A 27,224-nucleotide genomic window follows, 5' to 3' on the forward strand; every position below is an offset into this window, starting at 1 on the left:
GGGAGCTCCGGTGACCTCCGCCAAGGTAACCCTTAACTATAGACTGCCCCTATAAGCTGATTCTTTATCACTGGCTAGGTTTCTCTGCGACTGTTACATGGGTACATGGATGTTCTAAGTTTGGCAGCATGGCTTGATGCTCATCACCCCTCCACTGCTGGCACACCACCACCCAAGGGTAACTAGAAACGAGGAGATCACCATTTCGAATTGCCATGTTCTCAGATCACATTTCATTATTTGCAAATTGCCACTGGCTAGAAAACTGCTGTCAAAGTATATTTCAAAAGCATGTGGCTTCCTCGCAAGGTGCCTTTTGAAGCTGGGACGCACGTAGGCAGAAGGCAGCTGGCCTGCTTTCCCTTCCCGAGGGGGTAGGATTTCCCGGGGGGGGGTGTGGGATTTCACTACTACTGAAGGAGCTACTGTTTTGCGTGCAGTACCAATAACATTTCTGATCTCTGGAGGAGAAACCCCGTCCTTTCAGAGCCCTCGGTGGGTCTGAATGCTGTCCCTGTGTTTAGATTATTCCTCACGTGAAACATGGCAGTGTGTAAAACGGTGCTCTCTGGATTTCACTGCTACTTTATCTCCTCAGTTTACCTGTTAAATTCATTTCTTAGGAATATTTTTTTTTCCTCTGCAATCTGAGTTTGTATTTTCCTTTTTTCTCCCCTCTGCTTGATTTTCCGAAAGGCTGTCTTGGTATTTTTTTTTTTCTTTTGTGGTGTTTTTCCTAAGTTTGATTTGTTTGCCTTGAGGAATAATTTCTTGTCAGGATTAAATCGCCTGCTAAAATCTTAAAAATGTGAATAAATCAGAAACGATTTCATGTCTTGGGTTTTATTTTATTTGTAGCCATTCAAGTCACTTTGGAGAGAACGTGCAACCTGCGGCTGGGTCAGAATGTGACCTTTCAGCAGCTGAAGTCAGAAGATGGCAGGACAGACCGTGGCTGATTGATGGGTAACTGTGGAGTGGCATCACTTATAGAGGCCAAGATGATATTTGCACATTTTTAATTTGCTGTAATTAGCACTATAAGGATTACCTAGCACTGAAAAGACACATGTACTGTGTGGAGCTTAGAATTTAGTCAATAAGGCTCTAATGTTGCCCTACTAAGCAAAGCAATTATCAGGTAATATTAATATTACCTGATATGCAAATAAGCCAAAACAGTAAAGTAGGCATATACTTCACCTGTGGATTTATTGCAGAAATGTGGCTATACCTCCCTGAGACGCAGTTCATTTTCCTGTGATTATGTGTTTGCAAAGCAGTTAGCGGGTGTGCTCAGTTGCTGTGGTACCAGGCGATCAGCTGTTGTGCATAATTTTGCATCTCATGACATCATTATCACGTTTTTTCACACTTAAACTTGCAAAAGCTATAGTACGCATATGAAAACATTGTTAGGGTGCAAACACCTAGCCTTCACACACATTTTACACACATACTCACTTTTGTGAGTTTAAGTGCACTCTGCTATGTTGTCTGATAGAAAAAAACATGCTCCGAGCTCCATATTCTGCTTTTACTATGGCGTGGCTAAGCCATTTGTGCAAACATAAAAGGCCCATCTACTAAAATACCTCTAAAACGTGCAAACGTGAGTACGTGTGTAAAAAGTGCTGTCAGCATCCGAAATCTAGGTGCTCGCATGCTGACAGCGCTTTTAACACAAACTTCAGCTTTTGTGAGTTTAAGCACCAAAAATATACTAATGGGATAAAGGGATGATAAATTATGCAAAACAGCTCATTACCTATCAGCACAGACATAAAGTATCCATGCTAATTTTGTTGCAGATAAATTATCCTGAGAAAATTAACTGCACCTCAGGGACGGATAGTTAAGTGTTTGTGATAAAGTCCATTTGCTAAGTATACTCATACTTTATCATCTTAGTTCATTTGCTTATTAACATTGCCTGCTCATAATTGTGTGATAAATGCTGCATTTACACGAGAACTTGAGGAAAGTTGGCACACATTATAACATTGGCCTCATAGTCAGAAGTCACACAGCAGGTGCAAACAGACTACCCTGCTTGTATTGCTTCCTGTTTCTCTGGTTTGTTTTCACTCATCCTTTCTCTTCTTCTCCTGGCATTATCATGCTAATTCTTTCTTATTTTTAAGCTGAAGACATATATTTGTATTTTAACTACTTCTAAGGGATAATATGTGCATAAAATAGGTATTTCTCCAGTAACATATCAAAGTTAATATGATAAAACTACTTTTTAAAAACAATTTATTCTTTATTAATATCACAAGTAACAGAATGATATATTCTAAAGCCACTTGCCACCAATCTCAAAACTTTTAAGAAAGGTTTAAAAACATGGCTTTTTATTTTTTTTTACAATTTGTAATTTGTATTTTATTGACTTAAGAACATCACAACAGCATTCCGCAAAATCATTTTACAGACCAACGCAAAATATTAAACATAGCGCATAATACATGTTGGTAATATGTGATCAACTTGTCTACAAACAAGCATTTTTAAAAGAGACCGGAGAATAGAAAATATACAGGAATAGGCAAAAGAGCACCAGCACACAGCACTATTCTCAGAATGTGCATGATAATAGTCTAACAACTCTATTTCACAACAAACATAATTGTAAAGCACAGAGAATATGAATTTTACCCGGGAATAGTACCTAACTGGTACACCTGGTCATGACTTTTGTCACTAAACAATCGATTGTCTTATATGATATATTGTAACTGGACCTTTGGTGGCACCTGTTAGAATTTTCTAGTGTACACATTCACCTACTTTAATTAACGTGCCTACGTGTAAACCGTTGCGATGGTATAGAAAAGACTTTAAATAAATAAAATAAATAAATAAACAATGGCAATCACCTCAATAAAATAGAACATGAAAGGTTACAGAACTGTGATCAGTTTTGGGAAGTATATGCCCTCTCCCCCAGCTCTTGCTTCTGTAGAGAATAAAGTCCATCAAATGAAGGTAAGCAAGGTAAGGTAGTATATATATATACCAGATTAGCTCCGAAAGAAGGAGAGACTATAAATCAAACATCAACTATAAAAGTCCACATTTACGTCAACTGCTGATACCAATGAAGAAAAGGCTCACAGATCTGCACATGGGAGGCCATCTTGACTGTCCTAACAGCTTATAAGTAGCTCAAATAATGCATGTCCCAAGTCCTCCGAAGAAATAACGTTGGTGATGGGATAGCCTCCTTCTTCCAGTGAGCAGCCACTTCTTTTTGTGCTGCACACAATAAATGATTCACCAAAGTCCTCTTCGCAAAGGTCCAATTGCATGGATACAGGGAAAGAAGATGTATCCCAGATTTGAAGGGAATGGACACAGAAGACATTTCTTTAATCACTGTCTCAATCCACATCCAAAAAGGTCTCAACTTTGGACAGGACCACCAGATATGGTTAATTAACCTACCATCCCACTATGTCTCCAAAATGTATCAGAATAGCTGGCATACGTCTTGTGAAGCTTTAGGGGTATAATATACCATCTAAACAAAATGTTATAATTAGTTTCTACTATTTTTGTGGAAATTTAGCTTTTGGCTATTGCTGTTTAGCATGCTTCCCATTGTTTATCAGAGCAAGATCTCCCTCAATCAGATTCCAACACATGTTTAAATGGAAGAAGTGGCTTGAGAAACCACAACACATACATTCTGGAAATTATACCCGTTTTTGTAGTCTGCTGAAAACACAAATCTTCAAAATCAGAAAAGGCACGAGCTACCTGGCATTAGATTGAGTCACTAGAAAAAAATTGGAATAATTGTATATATCTATAATGTTCAGACTCAGAAAGGCCAAAGTGCAATTTTATATCTTCAAAATCTAACAATTCCAAATTAGAAAACAATTGCCCGCAACACGGAACCCCCTTCTGATTCCACCGGCAAAAATCACCCTGGGACAAGATATACAGCATACTCCGCTATAAAGGCCCAGAGGCATCATTGGAGAGAAGAACTCATGGCCCGTCAACAGTTGCCTCCATTTCCGCCAGATCTTCATTGTCAACACTAAAAAAGGAATCACCCTTTTATGATAACTACCCACCTCCGGCAAGCCCCATATTCTGGACTAATGTGATCCATGCGGTAGATTTGCCTGTTCAATGTATTCCCACTGCTTAAGGTTAGATTTAGAGGACCAAAAATAAATAGCTCTCAATTGAGCAGCTAAATAATATTTCTCAAAATCAGGAGCAGCCTATCCACCTCTGATCTTATTCAAAAAAGCGCCCTTTTTGCCATCTTGGGAGGCCTTCTCTTCCAAATATAATGAAAAACATTTTTGTGAAGAATTTTCAAGTACCCAGGCAGAATCGCAATAGGGAGTGTCTGAAAAAGATAGATCAAGCTGGGTAATAACATCATTTTAATAGATACAATCTGTCCTAACCATGAAAAATTATATGGGGACCATATATCCAAATCTCAAACTGTTTTCTCCAGTAGAGGAATATAATTCATATCAAACAGCCTCCAATCTGCCCTCACCTGAATTCCCAAATATCAAATGCCCTTTTTTGCCCACTTAAATGGAAATTTCTCCTTTATTAGACCTATTTGAGGATCGTCTAGGGAAATATTTAGCAGTTCCAACTTGCTCATGTTGACTTTAAATCGAGAAACTACCATATTTATCCAATTCTTTAACTAACACTGGCAAGGACAAGAGGGGATTGGCTATAGTAAATAAAATATCGTCCACAAATAAGGATATTTTAAATTGAGCATGAGCAACAGGAATTCTCCTAATGTTCCCATTTTGTCTAATAATCCCCACTAAAGGCTCCATTACCAAGGCAAATAGCAATGGTGACAATGGGCACCCTTGTCTCATGCCCCTGCTCAACTCAAAGATACCCGAGTAGGAGCCATTTACTTTAATACATGCCTTTGGAGTTGGAGCTAATCCCAATCTTTTGTAAAACCTTAAACACAAAGGCCCAATGAACAGGTCAAATGCTTTCTCAGCTTCAAATGCCCACAGGATCGATGGCACCTTTTCTTCCCTAGCATTCCAAATTAAGTTTACAGTTTTACGGATATTATCCACAGCCTGTCTACCCTGTATAAAGCCGGATTGGTCCACATGTACCAAGTCCGGTAGCACTCTATTCAATCTGGCTGTTAGAACCTTCGCCAATATCTTCAGATCTAAATTCAATAACAAAATTGGTCTGTAAGAACTGCATAAAGTATTGTCCTTGCCTGGTTTTGGAAGAACTATGAATCCCGCCAAACCCATAGAAGTAGGCAATACCGGATTTTGCAAGAGTGAATTATGGGGTCACTGGATTGGAGGGATAATTAAGTCCCTAAATTTCTTATAAATGTGCCCTGTGTATCCATCCAATCCAAGGGATTTATTAGTCTTGAGAGAGGATATTGCTACATGAATTTCCCCCTGTGAAATCTCCCCATCCAATTTTTGGGAAACATCTTCTGATAATAAAGGCAAGTGAACCCCCTCTAAATAATCATCGATGTTCTTTTTAAAACAGAACCCTCTCCTGAATATAACTCCCTATAGAACTGGACAAATCTATCCCTTATCTGATCGTTAACATAAACTGCTACCCCCCCCCCCCCCCCCGTCTCTAATTATCAGGATATGACTTTGTGAAATTTGCCTTTTTAACTGCCAAGCTAGCAGTTTAGTAGGTTTATTACCTTCCTGAATGGAAGGCACGACTCCTTGAGTGTTTTCCCACGTGACTACCTTTAACAGTTCATAAAACATACACCTACCTTCTGACAACATTGATTAACACATGTGTCATGCATTAGACATCAATCAGCACTAATTTAAAAGGGTGGGAAAACAAAGTTTCCCTTTTCTGCAAACTGGTCTACTTTTGACTCTAAACGTTGGCAGAGAAACCCAGAGAAGGGCGTGGAGGGGAGGTAAAGATTTTTTTTATTTTTGACTTCCCATTTCTGACGAAAAGGAAAAGTAGTGGATTACAGTGGGCTCTGGCGGAATAAGGCCTGTGATGAAGGGACACCCACTCTCCCCACTGTTGCCCTTACATAACGCCTTTTCTGCATTGGATGTCTGAAAGGAATGAAGTCACCCAGTTTATCCAGAAACTCTAAAACATTATCAAATGTCATAAAAGGAAGCTTCTTCTGCTGGGAGGCTTGACCATCAGAGGAACCAATTTGGGAAATAAATTTGATGGGGGACGCAACAGTGAACTGCCTTCCGGGATCCTCAGCCAGTAGAAATACCAACCAGGTAGCCGATGCAATTATAACTTATGTTTCCCATCCCAGCCTATGGCCCGCTGGTGTGAGACCAGTAACTATAGCAAGCAGTCAGTGCCCGTGTGAGGTAGCAGCCAGGCGGAGCTGAGGCGGGAGAAGTGGGCAGGTAGACAGGACGGAGGACCAATCACAGTGAAGCATTTTTTTTAAACTAACCTACATCTGGAATCTGAATCAATTAACGCTCATATCCTCCTTCTAAAAAAAATCTGAGCATGGCCTTGTGTTTTTTCAGCAGCTTTCACAGAGTCAAAGTAAAGGCTCTTAAAAGACGGAGATAATGAAAACTTGGCACTGGCAGAGGGTTTTTTGCTCTCTTCACTGCAGTGCTCCGCTGTCACTGTGAGCGAGAGGCGAAGGTGTCACTGCATACTGTCTGTCCACTGGAGCAGGGCCAAGGACAGCGTCAGTGACAAAAGCAAACAGCAGTGATAATGATTTTTGCTCTGATTGTATACTGCTTAATTAGAAGAGAAGCAGTGACTTGCCAGTATCTTTTCTGTCACGGTTTTTTTTCATCTGTGCTAAAAAGGTTAATCTGCAGTGCCCACATATAAGTGGTGTGTGTGTGTGTGTGTGTGTGTGACAGAGAGAGAGAGATTTTTTGTATGCACTGTGAGAAATAGGCCTAGCCACTAGCCAGTAAACAACCAAAATTGGGCCTAAAAGCTACAACAGAGGAGATGAGGAAAACAAAATTGGCGAGATCAAAAGCAAGCAGTGTTTCCCAGGTAGTTCAAGGTGAAATTGAAATTGGGATACTGAGGACCCTTTTTCATTTTGCCCAGGGCAGTTTCACAGCTTCTATAAAAAGCGACCAAGAGGGATAGATTAGAAACCACAGATTCATAGGTTTAAAGCTTTTAAATTGTCTTATGGGCTTCATCCAAGAAATCTGTATCAGGTTTCATTTTATTTTGTTTGAAGTATTTCTTCAGTAAAGTTAATGTTGGAACGTCAGCACAATGTCCAGCTTCTTTATTGGCACTTAGAAGAGGATTAGACACTTAGGGCCAGATTTTCTAACCCACGTGCAGGCGTAGATTTGTGCACGCAACCAGGCGCACACAAATCTACGTCCGATTTTATAACATGCGCACGCAGTCGCACGCATGTTATAAAATCCGGGGTCGGCGCGCGCAAGGGGTGCAAACTTGTGCACCTTGCACGCACCGAGCCCTAGGGGAGTCCCGATGGCTTTCCCTGTTCCCTCTGAGGTCTCGAAGGGAACTTTCCTTTTGCCCCCCCCCCCCCTGCACCTTCTCCTCCCTTCCCCTATCCCGGCCCCCAGCCCTACCTAAATCCCCCCCACACCTTTATTATTTAAGTTGCGCCTGCCTCTAGGCAGGCGTAGGTTGCGCGTGCCGGCCAAGTGCCGGCGTGCGATTCCCTGACCTAGCAGGCCTTCAGAGGCCTCTGGCCATGCCCCCGCCCCACCATGGACCGCCCACGCCCCGCCCCTTTTTTCAAAGCCCCGGGACATACGTGCGTCCCGGGGCTTGCGCGCTTCGCCGAGCCTATGCAAAATAGGCTCGGCGCGCGCAGGAGCGGGTTTTCGGGGTTATGTGCGTAATATACGTGCGTAACACTATGAAAATCTGCCCCTTAATGCCTAGGGCCTTGGAAATGTATCCTTCCCCTCCAGTGGGGAACCTGCAATTCAGATCTGGTAGATTGAGTCCAGGACCCAAGCCCCTGGTAATGCGTGTTCCATCATTTTAGGAAAAGCCCAAGTTAAGGTTGTATATGTGTGTAGTTTCCCTCACCTAAACCACCTTAGATATGGCAGGTGCAGTATACACAGGTAATATGGTTTCTGCCCAAGTTTTAGTGAATTTCCAAAGAGACTGTTTTCCTTTGAAAATCTGCTAAAGTTATATAGGTACAAAAGTACCAACAGAAGAAGCAGAGCATGAAACAATTAATTACGAGATTTTTAGCAAAAAGTCTTAATCTTTATTATAGTATAGAAACTCCACAATCTTCAATAAAAATGGTCAACTTAGAGGAGGTCAGTATCCCCCAACATGGTCACCATGTTTCGCCCCACAGGCTGCATCGGGAGGGACAGTAGACCGCGATTTAAAAAGCTTATTAACAGCGCATTCTATTTCTCTATTTTTCGGGAGTACCCACATATTTTACCACTAGTGTGAGGATCCATTGCCGACTTCACCTTCGACCTGAATGTGGTGTGGTGAGCTGCTTGGACTGCCTATCTAGTCCTCCCAGCTCTGTGTCTATCATTTCCCCACAGCAGCCATTTTGTTTTCTGCCTAGTCATTTATTTATATTTAGACTTTTCCTTAGTCAGTTGCCAGAGCTTTGTCCTACCCCTGGTCATTGTACTGTGACTTCATCCTTGTTGCCAGAATCCAGAAAATGTTTTCATAGAAACGACGGCAGAAGAAGACCAAACGGCCCATCCAGTGTGCCCAGCAAGCTTCGCACTTTTTTTTTTTATCATACTTATCTGTTACTCTTGGCTCTTAGTAACCTTTTGGTTCCATTTCCCTTCCACCTCCACCATTAATGTAGAGAGCAGTGTTGGAGCTACATCTAAGTGAAATATCTAGCTTAATTAGGGGTAGTAACCGCCGCAATAAGCAAGCTACACCCATACTTATTTGTTTACCCAGACTATGTAATTCAGTCCTTGTTGGTTGTTGTCTGTATATAGATCCACTTTTATTCATTCCCCCTGCTGTTGAAGCAGAGAGTTATGCTGGATATGCATTGAAAGTGAAGTATCAGACTTTCTCCCCTGCCGTTGAAACAGAGAGCTATGCTGGATATGCACGAAGTATCAGACTTTCTCTCCTGCCGTTGAAGCAGAGAGCTATGCTGGATATGCACCTAGTATCAGACTTTCTCCCCTGCCGTTGAAGCAGAGAGCTATGCTGGATATGCACCTAGTATCAGACTTTCTCTCCTGCCGTTGAAGCAGAGAGCTATGCTGGATATGCACGAAGTATCAGACTTTCTCTCCTGCCGTTGAAGCAGAGAGCTATGCTGGATATGCACCTAGTATCAGACTTTCTCCCCTGCCGTTGAAGCAGAGAGCTATGCTGGATATGCACCTAGTATCAGACTTTCTCTCCTGCCGTTGAAGCAGAGAGCTATGCTGGATAAGCGTGAAGTATCAGACTTTCTCCCCTGCCGTTGAAGCAGAGAGCTATGCTGGATATGAATGTAGTATCAGACTTTCTCCCCTGCCTTTAGCATTCCTGCATGACCTCTGTAATGGTCCTGATTTCCTGGTATGCTCCAACTTCCCACTCTGTTCCATGCTTCTAGCTTCTTATCTGCAGTGGGGGCTTCCTCAGTTGCTTAAGCCTTGCTGGCCTTCATCACCTGAGGGCTCAACTCAAGGGGAAGGTGTGGTTGGCATAGGTGGAAGATGCCCAGCTTGTCTGTTTTCACTGTCAGCTACCTGGATTGGTCTCTTTATACCGTAGGCCACTCATTCCTGGGGCAACCTACAAACTAGAGATGTTACATCAAGCTCTGGCAAATATGAACCCCACTGAGCTGGCTGCATGTTTGGCTACCCAGGCAAATGCCCGAGACAGCTGAAGCAATGCGTGGGAGAGCGGAATTAACATTTGGGAGAGCAGAACCAATGCTTGGTAAGACTGCAGGCGCAATGTAAGCTTGTCCGGAACCTCCTTCTGCTCCTGTACCTCCTGCAGCTGTGGAGTGTCCACTTCAGGAGTCCAGGATAAGAAAACTCTGTGCTTTTGTGGAGATCCATTGTCCTGCCCGGGGCTTTCTGAATCAATGCTCCACGGTCTTTACCCTGCAGGCCTCCCATTTTCCTGCACAACGAAAAAGTAAGTGGTAAAAGAGGATTTTGAAAAAACATATAATAATGTCACTTCAAAACCCCCAAAAAATGCCATATTCAAGTCATTTAGACGGGAAACTCAAAAGTTATCCGTCTAAATGGCAAATGTGGGATTTTCAGCCACTTACCTGTCTAAATTTCAGCTGGATAAAAAAAAAAGGGGTGTTTTGACTGCGTTCCAGGGGAGGGGCTGAGATATCCGGCCAACCTAGGCGAATATTGGGTATATCCGCCTAGGTTAGCCGGATAACTTTAGACCTGCTTCTGCTTCAAAAGATATCCAGTTAAGTGGCAATGCTAATGAGAAAAAAAAAAGCTCCTAAAAGCCCCAACCAGCCCTCCCCCCTGCGAGGCTGAGCCTAAGCACAGGCCTCCGCCATAGTTATGAGCGCCGCAGCGGAAGACTGCTTAAGCTATGCAGGAGCGTCGGGCCCAGGTCTCGGGAGGAGGCCTACTGCAACAGGGCGGAAGAGAAATATAATTTAAGGCATATCAAGGGTGAGAGGTTTAGGGTTGGGGGTGGAGGGAAGGGGGGGGGGGGCCCCAAAGGTTGAGTTTTTTGAAAAAAAAAAAACCCCTATCTGACCAGGGAGCGAGGGGTGTGGGGAGGGGGAGAGACTGTCACTGATCCCGGCCTCTGTTTTGTTGCGTCCCATCCAATGCAGGGCACTGTCGGGAGCAGGTGGGCAGGCTCAACCCGCAAGGGAGGGGAACCGGGAGGGAGGAGAGGGGCTGGTTGGGGCTTTAGATCGCAATCTGGTTGGGGGGGGGGGGTTTTGTTGTTATTTTGTTTTGTTTTTTTACAGTATTTAAATGGCTATAGTTGTTTGAATATAGCCAGTTAAGTCTCAACTTTTTGGTTAATGTTAGCCGGATAACTTAAAATCAGGATGTTCAGTAGGACGTTTACCCCACTGAATATCCAGGACAGGTTATCGGGCTAACTGTAGCCGGATAACTGATTTTTTTGGGTGGACACAAGGTTAACATGGGTGGGCTGTAGGCGTGCAGGTCTGAGACCTACTAATTGTATTCTTATTGATAAATAATGCCAGATACTGCACTCTACAGTGACTTCCTAAGTAGTTTGCAACAGCCATTATGAGTGAAATTTTAAAACATTTTACCTCAATTATTTCAAGCACTTTCCAGAATTAAAAATTCTTTATTAATCTGTATTAAATTTATTTTATGTTTATTACAGTTTATAAATGCAGAAGTATATCATGTAAAAGGCAAAGAAAACAAACAGATCCAATAAAACAAAAATCACATTTCAGCCAACATGAAAAAAAAAAAAATCTAATTCTGGTGCTACCTCAGTAAAAAATAACCCTCCACTGCAATTTGTGAAGTAACACAAACTCTTGCAAAGAAAGAGGCATCTAGAGCCTTGCCATACAGTCACAGCACTGACTCTCAGGATTCAAATAACAGCAACCTTATGAAAAAACAGCAATGCAAATACTGCACCAGGCCCTAAAACATTAATACATCACCTACTGGAGTAACAGAACAAGCTGGACTGCTACAGAGAAACTACACAAGAGCAGAAATACTGCACTTCAGTCTCACACACACAGAGACTGACCCTTTCCTAATATAGAAATAAGAGACTACAAATTAGAAACATGCAGATAAAACCGAAATAGAAAGCCTGAGAAACTAGACTCTGAACAATGGAATACTGAAGAAAGAGCAAAATACAAAAATATAAGAAATGCACATTCCCAAAGAAGGCATATTCCAATTGCTAAAATATATATTTTTTTTACCTTTGTTGTCTGATCTTTGTATTTTCTAATCAGTGGGTCCTGGTCTCTTTTTTCCCACTTTTCCATTGCCTGTCATTTCCTAATTCCTTTTCAGGGTCTCTCTTCTCCTACTGTCCTCTTCCCTTTCTCATTGACACACACACACACACACACACACTCGCACAGAGGCTCATGCTTTCTCTCACAGATTCCCTCACACACACATGCTCTCACTCTCATATTCTCTCCCCCCACACACACACACACAAGCTCACATTCTTTACACACATACACAGGCTTTCTCTCTGACATGCTCTACCATACACACACACATACACAAGCTCTTACTCTCTCACCCCCCCCCCCCCCAAGCTCCCATTCTTATGCACACACAGACACACACCCAGGCTCCTATTCTTATGCACACACAGATGCACACTCAGACTCACATTCATATACACAGACATACACTCAGGCTCCCATTCTTATACATACATATTCAGGCTCACATTCCACCCACACTGGCTCCCATTCTCACTCACATGTACATATGCCCAGGCTCCCATTCTCCCCCCCCCATACACACACCACAGGCTCCCATTCTCACCCCCCCCCCCACACACACACACACACACACATCCACAGGCTCTCATTCTCACCCCTACATACACATACCCAGGTTTCCATTCTCACCCCCCACATACACCCAGGCTTCCATTCTCAATCCCCCCCCACACATACACACACACAGGCTTCCATTCTCACCCCCCCCCCCAACTCACACACCCAGGCTTCCATTTTCACTCACATATACACATTCAAGCTCCCATTCTAATTCACACACACACATTCAAGCTCCCATTCTCACCCCCACACACACATTCAAGCTCCTACACATGACATTAGTTAGTTACTGCATCCTACAGTTAGACCTTTTAAATCACAGCCACAGTGAAGCCATCGGCCATAAATTTTATCCTCCATTTACACACCTTAACTCTCAGCTACACATGAACTGTTGGCTGGCCTGCTGCAAAATCACACAGACAATAATAGCAATTTAACTTAATAGAACAATTTTGGCCCCATCATAATTTAATCAATAAGATTAAAAAGAGATAAGACTTAATCAGAAACACTTCAGCAGCATCCTTTAATCTTGCTGACAAATTTCACACATATCATATCCTATCTATATTTAAATGCTATATTAAAAAGAACCCATCAAAAGTTTAAAACAAGAGTTTAAAACTAAAATATATATACAACTTATTTAATGAGTTTGCAAAAAGTTCTTCAATGACGTTTTCCAGTCTTATCACAAACTTCCCAACAACTCCTGTGTATGGAACATATCTATCTTTAAATGTTCTCCAGCATATCACATGGTATTCCCATAACCAATCAGCACTCTTGAATCATGCTGATAAACATTTTTTAAGTGGCTTCCGCCTTCCATATATACAATGTCCTACTTCTCATTTCTGATGATATCCATATAAACATATGAAACTTGCTAAGAAAGCTTCTAAAACTATGCAGCAGGAGTGGCCAACTCCAATACTCAAGAGCCACAAACAGGCCATGTTGTCAGGATATCTACAATGAATATTCATGAGATATATTTGCAAGCACGGCCTCCATTGCATGCTGATCTATCCAATGTATATTCATTGTGAATATCCTGAAAACTTGATCTGATGGTTGCTCTTAAGGACCGGAGTTGGCCACCCCTGCTATATAGGATATTCCAAACACCATATACTATAAAATGTAACCGTTAATTGACTTCAAATGCCAAATGTTGTCAAATAGGGATATGCAGAGGAAAAAAAAATCATTTTCGTTTTTGGTTTATTTATGGGAGGTTTATTCCCATGAATTTCGATCCATGGATTGCTTTATTCATTTCATAAATAAATAAATAAATTCATGAGAAAAAACCAAATTAAACAATTAAAAAAAAATGGCGAAAAACCAAAAACGAGGCCTCCTGGGACCTCCTGCCTTCCCACCCAGAAAAATGTTGGGAACATGATCCCTCCCAGCTCCCACTAACCCGGTCCAGTGGAAATCTGCTGACAAGGCCTTGCGTAGGCCGAGGGAGCTATATGTCATTGCAGCCTTGGCCTATGCAAGGTGCCTTAACTGGACTCAGGCCTGAAGCCTGGGCCTTGGTCTAGGCCAGAGCCTGGACCCATGCTTGATGCCACAACCTGGCCCGAGGTCAGGCCCAGGCCTCGTATCTGCTCTCGCATCGAGTCTTCTTCTCTTCTGGCACCATCCTCTGGAGTTGTGCCAAAGTTAATTAATACCGGCGCATTTATCCTAGTGGACAGAACCATTTTGATGTATGGCAATGCTGTACGGCATCAGAAGAGAAGAGGACAACATGGGAGCAGCTGCAAGGCCTGGACTCTGAGCTTGACCTCAGGCCAAGGCCCTAGCATTGGGACCCAGCCTCTGCACCAGGTCGTAGTATCAGGGCTGGGTCCAGGCTCCGGCTTAGGTGAAGGCTCAGGTGTCACGACCCGGCCTCTGGGCTGTGTCTCAGCATCAAACCTGGGTCTGGGCCTAGGCCTTGGCATCATCAAGCCAGTGTCCAGGCTCCAGCCTAGGCTGAAGCCCAGGTGTCAGAACCCAGCCTCAGAGTCAGGTTGTGTCTGGGTTTGTGCCTATGTCCCGACATCAGGACCTGGCCAACAGGCCAGGTCACAGCATTGGGCCTGGGTCAGTTTCAGTCCTAGGAGAAGGGCCCAATGTTGGGACCTGGCCTCAGGCCTGGGTCCGGGCTGAAGCTCAGCCTTGCCATTGGATACCTGATGGATCAGGTAAGAACTTTTTCAGGTTTTGGCTGAGGCCTCGGTATCAGGCTGGGCCTACGCAGAGATCCTGGCATTGTGCTCAGGCCTAGGCCGCAACCCCTACTTTGGGCCTTGGCCTATGTCCTAGGTGAGGCCCCGGCTTCGGGTCTAGGCTTAGACTGAGGCGCTGGTATCACACTAGGGTGTAGGCCACGGTCCCTACATTCCTCAGGCCTAGCTTAGGCCCAATGCATTCCTTTCAAACAAATGCAACAAATAAGGCTTGTTTCATTCAGAGGCCCCCTCCAATTCTTTTCAAGGGCCCCCTTTTGAAATGAATCCACATCCCAATTGTCAACCACAATGTTCTCAAAAACATGCAGAATATCTACATTGGGATCTTTAGGATGTAAAGTCTGCCAAGTATAAATAAATATTTGTTCTCGCTGCACCAATGCACAGGATATATCTCTATCTCATTTCAACATGATTAATCATGAAAAATGTCACAATCATCTACAGTATGTCCTTGCTGAAACCAATGGTGCTTGTTGTTTTAGAGTGTGAATACAGCTTTTATGTTCTAAAATTTGCATTCTAATCATATGTTTAGTTTGCTATATATAGATTTTATTGCAGGAGCAAATAGCGTATATGACCTGCTGATAGTGAGTAGTTCAATCAGACCGTCCCAGAATTCTGAATGGCCTATGTAAAGAGGAATGAGAAAATTCAGTGAGCTTGAAAACATGCAGACATACTGAACTGAACACTAACCACTCGAATATTGACCCAACTGCTCTAAAGGTGCTCTCAGTGCCTCATAAGAAGAGGGTTAATCATTGCCTCAAATTCCAACCTTTTTTAAAGGCAAAAATAGGTAGTTCCATGAACACTTGATGTACTTCCAGAATAGATCAATATTTCAAAATAATACGTTTAATCGCGCATCATCTAGTTGAATATGGGAGTGCACATACCAAATGGGAAAGCTCAGGGTTTATCAGATACACACAACAATTTATCAAGATTGGTGGAGAGAGCTTATTTATATGCCTTTTTAACAACATCCGGAGAATAACCCTGTTCCAAAAGTCTCTGCTTGTTTTCGATCTTCCTGTCCTGTAGAGCATAAACTACGTAGCTGTACGAATTGGCCAATAGGTCTTTTCTCTTTCAAATCATGTGGATGGAAACAAGAGTAATGTAGCAGTGTATTTGTATCAGTGGGTTTCTTATATATAGATGTCAACAAACCTGCAGGGGTTTTATAGATCATTAAAAACTAAAAAAGATATACATTTATCATGATCATGATGATGAACATTGAACTGCAAGTTAACATCTGAAGTATTAATCCATACTGTTAAATCCTGTAATGCTTCAAGAGTACCTGACTAAATCCAAAAGATATCATTGATAAATCTCTTCCAGAAAACGATTTTGCCCAAAATGATGATGAGTAGATAAATTGCTGTTCAAAGTTATCTACATATAAGCATACAATGGTTGGGACTATCACTATCACCTTAATTTTGGGGGGAAATAAATAATCCCGAAAATAAAAGTAATTTAGTCAATAATAAAAAAGAAGCTAATTGATTAATAAATCAAATTAATAAAGCCAAATGATCCTGTTTATATAACACAGTCTCTATAAGTATAAGTGCAGATTGTTGAGGAATATTATTATAAAGAACTTATATCTGTAGTAACTAAGAACCGTGATGGATGAATGTTGTAAAAGAGAAATTATATGAGATCTGTAAAAGAATAATTATATGAGATAAATCTTGTATGCAAAATGTAATCCGAGGAACCACTAGTTGCAGAAAAGTATCTACAAATGTAGACAACAGCTCCAACACTCACACCGAGATCTTCCAGGGTCACAGGAAGTATCTCAGATTTGTGGTAGGAAAACAGCACTTCTAGTACAGAGTGTTGCCGTTCAGGCTAACATCGGCTCTACATGTCTTTACAAAATGTCTGGCCATGGTGGGGACATACCTCCGCAGACTGGAAGTGCATGTTTTCCCTTACTTGGATGATTGGCTGGTCAAGAACACCTCTCAAGCAGGGGCCAATCGGTCCTTTTGCTTGACCATCTGGGTGTTGGAATCACTAGGGTTTGTCATCAACTACCTGAAGTCCCATCTCAGTCCATCAGTCCTATAAAGTCCTCGATTGGACTTTATAGGAGCCCTGCTAGACACGGCTCAGACAAAAGTCTTCCTGTCATGATCCAGGGTGGTCACCTTGGCATCCATAGCGGCAGTGATTCAACAGAGCCAGCACTTTTTAGCTCAGCACACTTTGAGGCTGTTGGGCCATATGGCTGCAACCATCCATGTCACTAACTTGGCATGCTTACACATGCGCAGAACCCAATGGATCCTGAGGTCGCAGTGATGCCAGGCAATGCAGATCCTTTGGGCTCGCATCTGAGTCACTCTGCCTCTCTGGGACTCTTTGTCCTGGTGGCAGGCTCTCTAGAATTTGGAACGGGGAATGTCTTTCCAAAATCCCTCTAACCAAATTGTCCTAACCACAGATGCGTCCACCTTGGGGTGGGGAGCTCATGTAGAGGGGCTCCACACCCAGGGCTTATGGTCTGCCCAGGAAGCACAGTGTCAAATCAACTTCCCGGAGCTCCAGGAGATCAGGTACATACTATAGGCTTTCAGAGATCATCTGTCCAGCAAAATTGTCCTGATAAAAACAAACCACCAAGTTGCTACGTGGTATGTCAACAAGCAGGAAGGCAGTAAGCACAGGGTTGTACATCCTGTGTGGGGAAGCAGTCCAGATCTTGTCCTGGGCCCTGTCCTACGGGCTGGCACTCAGGGCCATGTATCTGGCTGGAACAGAGAATATGATAACGGACAGATTGAGTAGTGTCTTCAGACTCCACGAGTGGTCTCTGGACCAGGGGGTAGCGAACCAGATCTTCTGCCTCTGAGGAAGACGGATGTGGACTTGTTCTGTCCCCCTGAAACAGGAAGGTAACTCAGTTCTGCTCTCTGTACAGGTCAGATGGCAAACTAGCCTCAAACGCCTTTGCCCACCATTGGGGCAATGGTCTTATAAGAACATGGCCATACTGGGTCAGACCAAGGGTCCATCAAGCCCAGCAATCCAGTGACCAATCCAGGCCATAAGAACCTGGCAAGTACCCAAAAACTAAGTCTATTCCATGCTACTGTTACTAGTAATAGTGGCTAGTAAAAGTGGCTATTTTCTAGATCAACTTAATTAATAGCAGGTAATGGACTTCTCCTCCAAGAACTTATCCAATCCTTTTTAAAACACAGCTACACTAAGGGGCAGATTTTAAAAAAGTAAGCGCGCGTGTACTTTTGTTCGCGCAACCGGTGCAAACAAAAGTACGCCGGATTTTAAAAGATATGCGCGTAGCCACGCATATCTTTTAAAATCTGGGGTCGGCGCAAACAAGGCTGCGCAAAATTGGCAGCCTGCGCGCTGAGTCGCACAGCTTGCCTCCGTTCCCTCCGAGGACGCTCCGAAATCGGAGTGGTCTCAGAGGGAACTTTCTTTCCGGCGCTCCCCACCTTCCCTTTCCTTCTCCTAAGTAACCCGCCCCTCGGCCCTAATTCCCCCCCTACCTTTATTTCAAAAGTTATGCCTGCCCAAGGCAGGCGTAACTTGCACGCACGGGCCGGCTGCCGGCGCGCCACGTTCCGGTCCGGGGGCTGGTCTGGAGGCCGCGGCCATGCCCCCAGAATGCCCCCAACGACGTGCCGGCCGCGACATGCCCCTGACATGCCCCCCCCCCAGGAAAGCCCCGGGACCTACGCGTGCCCGGGGCCTGCGCGCACTGCTGAGCCTATGCAAGATAGGCTCGGTGCGTGCAGGGGGTGGAAGGGGCAACTTTTCGGGGGTTACGCGCATATCTTACGCGCGTAACCCTTTGAAAATCTACCCCTAATTGTATGTGTATCATCCAATTTCTCTAGTTATGAAGACTCTCTTGAAGCTTCACGAGGACTGAGGGACTATGATCCTCATAGCCCCTCATTGGCCAAGATGGATTTGGTTTCCACTCCTTTGGGAGTTGTTCATCCGGAAACCGATCAGTCTGAGGACTTCCCCAGATTTCATCACGCAAGATCAGGGCAGGCTGTGGTATTCCAACCTCCAGGCCCTGTTGCTCACAGCCTGGATATTGAGAGGTTAATCCTGCAGCTGCTCGATCTTTCTGAAGATGTGTCTTGGGTCCTGGTAACTTCCAGAAAGCCTTCCACTAGAACAGGGGTCAGGAACCTGTGGCTCGCGAGCCAGATATGGCTCTTTTGATGGCTGCATCTGGCTCGCAGACAAATCTTTAATAAAAAAGTAAAAATCTAACAAAATCCCCCACCCTCCTGACGCCCCCCAAGACCTCCAAAATTAATTTACTACAACCCCCACCCTCCTGACCCCCCCAAGACCTGCCAAAAGTCCCTGGTGGTCCAGCGGGGGTCCAGGAGCGGTCCGGGAGCGATCTCCTGGACTTGGGCTGTCGGCTGCCAGTAGTCAAAATGGCGCCGACAGCCCTTTGCCCTCACTATGTCACTGGGGTCGACCAATGGCGGTGGTAGCCCCTGTGACATAGTAAGGGCAAAGACGGCCCATCTCCAGGGCTCATTTTAACCTCATAAGGTTCCTTGATAAATATTAACCCCCAAGTGCAAACAGAACAGGGGTCCCTATTCAGCCCTCGGTGCAATTATTTTTGGAATCACCAAAACTTTCCTTGCCTTTAGACGAATTGGTATGAAGAGCAAGGTTTACATGGGGGGTTTAGTGAGGGTAGGGAGAGAAGAGGAGGAGTGGAAGGAAGGGAAGGTAAAGACATATGAGGGAGAGGGGGTGAGAGGAGGGGAAAAAAGTGTGAGAGAAGGGGAAGGGGGCGGAAGAGGCAGTGGAAGAGATAGGGATGAAAAAAGTGGGGAAGAAGAGAGAGCATGAGTGTATGAGGGGTGAGTGGGGAAAAGCATGCCATCCTTAACCCACCCCTCCCCTAACCTCTGCCACGGGACAGATGCAGATTCTGAGGAAGGAGGGGAGGTAGGTGGCACGGTTTCCAGGGGTGGGGCCAGGGTTGCCATGTTCCTAGGAATATTTTTTAATGATACCATCTGCAATGCCTCCGCGGGAGCTCCTCTTCCTGCCTCCCCGCCTCTGCAGCAATCCGAATCGCCGAAAGAGCCAGACTGCAAGGGACACAGCCCGTCGCTGCTTCCCCGCTCCCCAACGCTCCCCACCGCTCCCCACTATCAAACCTCCAAGGCTCTCCCCACCCCCTCAGCCACCTTGGCGATTCGAGATGGCGCAGGCAGCCCTCCCCTGTAAAAGTCTGGGGACCCCTGCAAGAGAACACTTCCCAGTGAAAGTTCTGGAATGAAACCTTAACGAAAAGTCAGCGCCATGTGAGACTGTCGGCCGTCTGGTGATTGAACGAGCTTCTCTTAGAACTGGCCGCGTCAGCAGGAACAATCAAGCAAATTACAGAGCTTGTTAACGCTTTTAAGTTTAGAAAATTGATGTTTGCCATCCTCAGCACACCTCTGATAATAATGACAGGCCGGTTCATTATTTTTGCAGCTTGCAAGCTGAGATATTTAACATAACCCAGAGCCTCAGTATAAACAGGCCCAGATTTAGGCTGAGGCAATACAGATAACTCCCTCCAGTGCCGAATTTTCATAAGCACTGGAGCACAGCTGCTGCTGCTGCTGCTGCTGCCGCTGCTGCCCTGCCTCCAACCAGGCTCATTAGCAGTGCCAACCCTACAGAAGGAGAAACTCCATCAAGAAACTTCGGTGCAGGGCTCACGCAAGCCCTCACGTGCTCACAGGCCCTGCCTTCTGCTCCCACACGGCTTTCCTGTTAAACTTGTGTGAGGGGGGGAGCGGGAAGGCCTCAGAGCCTGTCAAGCGTACGAGGGCTCGCGCAGGCCTTAGAGCCGAAGTTTCTTGATTCAGCCGCAGCAGGGCCAGGGCACTCTGCAGGACCCGTGGCTGAGGTGAAGGGGGAGGATCTGAGTATGGGCGGTGGAGGGGAGCTCTTCTCACACCTCTGATGATGCCTCGGTGGGAGACACACACACTCTCCCCCCTCCTTGCCATCTGATTATGGAGGGGGACCCAGGGAATCCCTCCCCCCCACCTATGGGTACTCTCCAGTTTCATATCCTGCTCTGGGTGATGACACACTCCACGTGTTTCTTCACAGTAAAGGTTGGCTAGAAAATTCACGTTTCCCTGTTTGGCAGAGTCTACATTTGATAGCCCCTAATCAGACAGTAAAGACAAATCAAGTACAGCAATGGCCAATAAACCTGCCTTGGAGGAAGCAGTGACAAAGCGAAGTAAAGATGTTTCCAGGAAGCCCCAACACAAGAAATAAAGGAAGAAGATACCAGGGCCATAGCCAGAACTGAATATTTGGCAGGCCCAAGGTTAGCATCACATCTCTTATCCCATCCTATACGGGTCTTCATGGCAGTGGCTACAATACCTTTTCATTTCTGGCAACACTCTGCATCTCCTTTCTCTCCAGTCTCCCTGCCCTTTCTCTACTGTTTCCCAATCTCCCTCTCTGGTTAAAGCAGCTGCTTTCTGCAATAGTAAAATCTCCCAGGCTGCTGAAGATCAATTATGTAAATAGGCTTCTAGCCTTCAAACCAATCCAGGTGATCCTGCACTTTTAAAGGTCTAAGAGGAGGGGCGATAATTATCACCGAACAGGAAACAGAAGGACTGAGGGCCTCAGACTTTGACACGTCTACTCCAAGGGTCGAGGAGCAGAGGATCATAGGCTGGAAGTGATTCTAGTGCCTCCAGGCACTCTAGCTGCTACACTCAGATGGGACATGAACCTACTGCTAGGTTTGAGCCAAAAGTGAGAGGGCCCACCTGTTGCTACGGCCCTGAAAGATACAACCAGCCTTGAACAGTTCCACAATGTAGTGGAGTTCCCTGGGATCTGCACTGGGGACTCTGCTTTTTAACATATATACAAATGACCTAGAGATGGGGGATGAGTGAGGCGATCAAATTTGATGAAACAAAATTATTCAAAGCTGTTAAATCACGAGGACTTGTGAAAATGGGAGAGTGGGCATCCAAATGGCAAATGAAATTGAATGTGGACAAGTGCAAAGTGATGCATTTTGGGAAGAGCAATCCAAACTATTGCCACAATGCAAGATTCCACATTGGGAGTCACTACCCAGGAAAAGGATCTAAGTGTCATCATTGATAATCATTATAATATATTGAAATCCCCTACTCAGTGTGCAGCGACTGCCAAGAAAGCAAATAGAATGCAAGGAATTATTAGAAAAGGAATGGAGAATAAAACAGAGAATATCATAAATCGCTCAATGAGGTGATTGTGTCTTGAGTATTGTGTGCAGTTCTAGTCACCTCATCTCAAAAATGATACAGAGGAATTAAAAAAGGTACAGAGAAGGGTGACCAAAATGATAAAGGAGATAAAACGATTCCCCTATGAGGAAAGGCTAAAGAGGTTAGAGTTCTTCAGCTTGGAGAAGAGACAGCTGAGAGAATATATGACAGAGGTCTATAAAATAATGAGTGGCATGGAAAAGGTAAATGTGAATTCGCTGTTTACGCTTTCAAAACGTACAAAGACTAGGAGACACGTATTATTAGGTAATACAATTAAGACAAATTGGAGAAAATATTGTTTTACTCATCACATAATTGAACTCTAGAATTCGTTACCAGAGGATGTGGTAAAAGATGTTAATGTAACTGGGTTTAAAAAAGGTTTGGACAAGTTCCTAAAAGAGAAGTCCATAAAGCATTATTAAGATGGACTTGGGGAAATCCACTGCTTATCCCTGGGATAATCAACAAGGTTTCTATTGATCTTTTAGGATCCTGACAGGTACTTTTGTCCTGGATTGGCCACTATTGGAAACAGGATGGACCTTTGGTCTGACCAAATATAGCACATTTTATGTTCTTTTTCTCTTATATAAAGGAAGCCAAGATAAAACCTTTGCTCAATTCTACAATAACAGTTATTCACACCGTCCCTTAAAACTATACCTAGCAAAGCAAATAAGGCTGACACAGGGGGTATTTTGGCCTGTAGAAATTTAGGGCCAGTTTGCTCAGCTAGCCATAGCATCCCGCTGTGAGCGACAGTGGATATTTTATGGGAGCAATCCTTCTGGTGAATTTTTCGCTGTCACTTGCAGTGTCTAACGTGTTTCTAACCTCCCACTGCTTTTTGATTTGTGTAGTAGCACTAAGGCTCTGAACTTTAGGCAATGGAACGGGTAGAAGTGACACTTTCATGCCCCCCAACCTCATCCACTGGATTTTCAAAGACCAGGCAAACGGGAACCCCTGGAGCTCCCAGAAATGGTCATTGGAAAGAAATAAATACATCTGGATGGTAATTTTCAATAGTCTGCATGGAGCAGCACATACACAGGTAAGCTGGTGTGTCTAAAGTTACAGCTGTATTTTTATAAATTGTGTGGTGGGAGCTGCACACTTTAGAAAATATCAGAGGAAATATTTTTTTTTTTACTCAGCGCATAAATAAACTCTGGAATTCATTGCTGGAAGATGTGGTGAAAGCTGTTAATGTGGCTGCATTTAGAAAAAGCTTGGACAAGTTCCTGCAAGAAAAGCCCGTAAACCGTTATTAAGGTGGACTTGGGGGGGAAATCCATTTCTTGTCCCTGGGATAAGCAGCATGGAATCTATTGAACTTAGGAATCCTGCCAGGTACTTGTGACCGGGGCTGGCCTTTGTTGGAAACTGAAAACCTGGCTCTTCGCCCAGGCCTATCGCTGAAGAAACCCATGGTAACTGGAAGGACCTCCACCCCCCGGTTGATGTCCTCTCCCAGCTACATTAAGTATACACTATTCCAGAACTGCTTTTGTATATTAACTCTGCAATTGAATCTATATTTATTTTATTTATTTATTTAAAGAATTTATATACCGGGGTTCCTGTATAGTATACATATCACCCCGGTTTACAAGGAACCATAACTATCGCTAAGGAAACGATCATTTAGCGGTTTACATTGAACATTTAGCGGTTTACATTGAACATAGTTAATTTGAGAAAACATAATGAAACATAAATAAACATAAATAAACATAAATGAACATAAATAGTTAATTTGAGAGAAGTATATAAAATGGTTAACCAGTTAATAACTAAAAAGCAGGTTAATAAGTAAATAAGTAAGTAAATAACATTGAACTTGGTAGAATCTGGTAACAGGATAAAATATAGTGTTGCATATGTTTAAGTACAGTTTTGTGTTAATTTCTTCAGAAAGATGTAAGCTGGGGAAGATACGGAGGATATGAAATGCCTTTTTTCTTGCTCATTAGCTCTATGGGAATGCTTGTTCGAACAACCAAGTCTTATACTATGTAAATATGTATTTAAGTTTAACATAGAAGCAACCGCTCCTGCCGATTGACCCATCTTTATGTTTAGAATAGTAATTATCTATCCTTTCCTTCCAACTACCATGTTCGATTTCCCTGTTTTAATGTAACTTTTTTTTTTCACTTCCTATGTTAACTGGTTTCCCCTTGTTTATTGTAAACCGGTACGATAAGACCTTGTCTTGAGCATCGGTATATTAAAAGAACTTAAATAAAATAAATAAATAAATAAAGGATGCTGGGCCTGATGGACCTTTCGCCTGACCCAGCATGGCAAAAGGTATGTTCTTATGTTCCGAAATTAAGCCTGTATGTTTCAGTACGTGCATATATTTGTAATATAGGAGAATGCATACTTTCTCGAACCATTTTATAAAAATCGTGCAGATTTATTTTAAACACAGAATAATTGTAACATCTGTGCATGGGAACCCTGCGTTAAACACAGAGACGTGTTTCATAAAGAATGCGTATACTCCACTTATGAACGTGCTTGTTTGTGTGCTTACTTATAATCCCCAATTCCCAACAGCTCAGCCAGACTCTCAAACACACCATTCTGACCGTCCACCACTTAACCCAGACCTCCCTCCCAAAAACTGCAAAAGTCAAGTGTAATTTCACAGCTGTGACATAATTATCAGGTGTAAAAGTGTAAGTTCGGTAATGAATGCATACATCCTATTTACCAAATGCTAACTTGTGTGCGAACTTCTGAACCCTCTACACCATCCCCTTTTTTTCCCTTTCACGTTTATGTGTGACACTGCAGGTACACGTATGCATACGGGCTCTTGCAAAATACTACTTGTGCTCGTACATGCCTTTGTGCATGAAATAGGAACCCTTTTCTCGCCTAATCTCCTCTCCCTATCTTTCTGTGCAATGGTACAGGCTCCTTACTAACGTATTGGCGTGCAATCTCCCAACTCACAGGGTAAACCTCCGTGGGTAGCATGGTTAGGTCCAGAAGCAGATTACTGTCTGGCCACCAAGCTTATCCTTTGCGGTTGTTGTTACTACTGTCTTATATTACAACCCTTGCTGGTAGATCTGGTGTGCCAAGGCTCAAATGACCTGTACTCGCATACCCAGCAATACGTTTACCACAGAATGTGTTATACCAGGTGGCTGGATCTCTGGCCACTGATCCAAGAAACGAGCCTGTAGATCAGGATCACTACTTGTAGGAAGCAGGAACAAGTTGTGTCCCAAACTCTCTCACGTGTCCCTTCATATTCCTCTGGCATTATCATACCCAAAGAAATCTCTTCAGTCTTTAGCTTCTCCAGGCTTTCTCTTCTCCTTTTGCCTTCTTTCTTCTGTCTTAAGCTCTTTCTGGAAATGTCCCAAAGCATCCTCCAGCACACCCTCTGAAAGGGAGCCTTGGTCACGTTTTCAAGATTGCAGCAAGGAATATGCAGTGCAGAAGGAGTGTGAAAGTAGAAGCGGGTAAGAGTGCATGCAAGGAAGCTCAAGAGTTAAATAAGCCACTGCTCATTCTCTCTCTTAGCCAGGACAGGGTCCCTCGCTTATCTTTTTATTTCTGCACTAAGCTGCAACAAGTTCAATTTGACGGCGAAGACACCACATGTAGCAACACCAGTAGCACATCTTCGGATGAGGTGGACGCGATAGAGCAAGTAACCCATGTTTTATGTTATTTAAAGACAGTCAGGATACCTGCGACAGACAAGGAGATGGCTGAGAGAATCGAACTACAGATCCAGAGGCAACGATTCATCGAGGCTCTAGAGCCTGAGGAGACTGAGCAGCACTGGGCTTCATCTGGAAGAGCTAAGTGTGTACACTCAACACAAACACTAATAGGTGGATTTTCAAAGACACGCTGATTTTATAACGTGCACGCGTCGCCGCACGCACGTTATAAAACACGATACCCGCGCGCACGTGCGTACCCGATTTTCTATCGGCGTGCGCACGTGTGCGCAGGTGCCCAGTCGCGTGCACAAGGGGGAGGCATGTTAGTAAAAATTGTGCGGCGACGCGATCGGGCCTACCCCAGTTCCCTATCCCCCTGCCTATCCTTCCTCCCTTTTCCCTTCTTCTCCCCGACCCCTTGTTTTTTTTGTTTTAGTACTTTCTTGCTCCCTGGAGCAGCAGTAAGTTTGGCGTGCCGGCCATCTGTCGGTAGGCGCTTCGCTGGGATAGGGCTTAAGAGCACTGTCTCGGCTGGATCCCGCCCCCTTCCCCGCCCAGACCCCACCCCCAGCCCGTCCCTTTCGCTTCCAGCCCGTCTTCGGCACATACAAAGGGATAAGCATGTGGCCAGGGCCCTTTAAAAATCCTCGCGGCGCGCGCTCGGCTTGGCCGCGCGCGTATCTCCTTGTTTATATGTGCGCCGGCGTTTGGAAATTTAGCCGTTAAGTGTCTAGCTGGACTGAAGAAGAGAGCAAGAGACAGAGAGATACACACGGTGAAAGCAAAGGAGAGAGAGAGCGAACAAAGCGACAGTGTTAAAGGACGCAGACAAACGTAAGAAACGCCGCGAAAGAAGGGAGCGAATACAAAAGCCATACTTACCTTTATCCGCTGCAAGGAAATACACAGGAACACCTGTGAAGTGGAGCATTAGAAACGAATCCTAGGCTCTTAAACAGACATCAGCTTTACATTCACCTTATTTCAAGTGAGACAGACTTTACTACTCAGAGATAAAGATATATAATTATCTGACGAGAGTGCCGGTATCAGACAGGGAGTAAGGATCCCACCGGGAAAAGAGTTAGAGAAAACCTTTCTTTAAAGGCTATGCACTATTGTAAAACGGTTCTTCCTGCTTGGAATGTCATTGTCAAAAGTTCAGAAGAATTTGAATTTCTGATTTACACTATTTGCTTGGTAAACAAAACTGTTAAATGAACTGCTTTCTTTATTGATGCAGATGGATGCCGTCTATGCTCGCTCTTCACCCAAGCGGCGGAAGACTTTTCTGGACACGTGGGACATATATTTACAGTCTTTGCCCCATAGAGCACGCAGTTTGGCTCTTAATGATTGAGCGTCCACTTTGGGGAATGTCTGGCTACTG

At 44.1% G+C, this 27,224-nt stretch overlaps 1 long non-coding RNA gene across 2 annotated transcripts; it reads left to right on the forward strand.

The window, feature by feature from the left end:
• Positions 1-100: 100 nt before the first annotated feature.
• LOC115088872 lies at positions 101-27,224 on the forward strand. Of its 2 annotated transcripts, none has more exons than XR_003855951.1 (4): positions 101-178; positions 859-966; positions 25,843-25,973; positions 27,078-27,224. It is a non-coding gene; the product is annotated as an uncharacterized LOC115088872 (long non-coding RNA). The 2 variants fall into 2 exon arrangements; XR_003855950.1 differs by lacking the exon at positions 101-178 and adding an exon at positions 423-495.

This window comes from Rhinatrema bivittatum, chromosome 3, assembly GCF_901001135.1.
Source record: "Rhinatrema bivittatum chromosome 3, aRhiBiv1.1, whole genome shotgun sequence".
NCBI classification, from domain to species: domain Eukaryota; kingdom Metazoa; phylum Chordata; class Amphibia; order Gymnophiona; family Rhinatrematidae; genus Rhinatrema; species Rhinatrema bivittatum.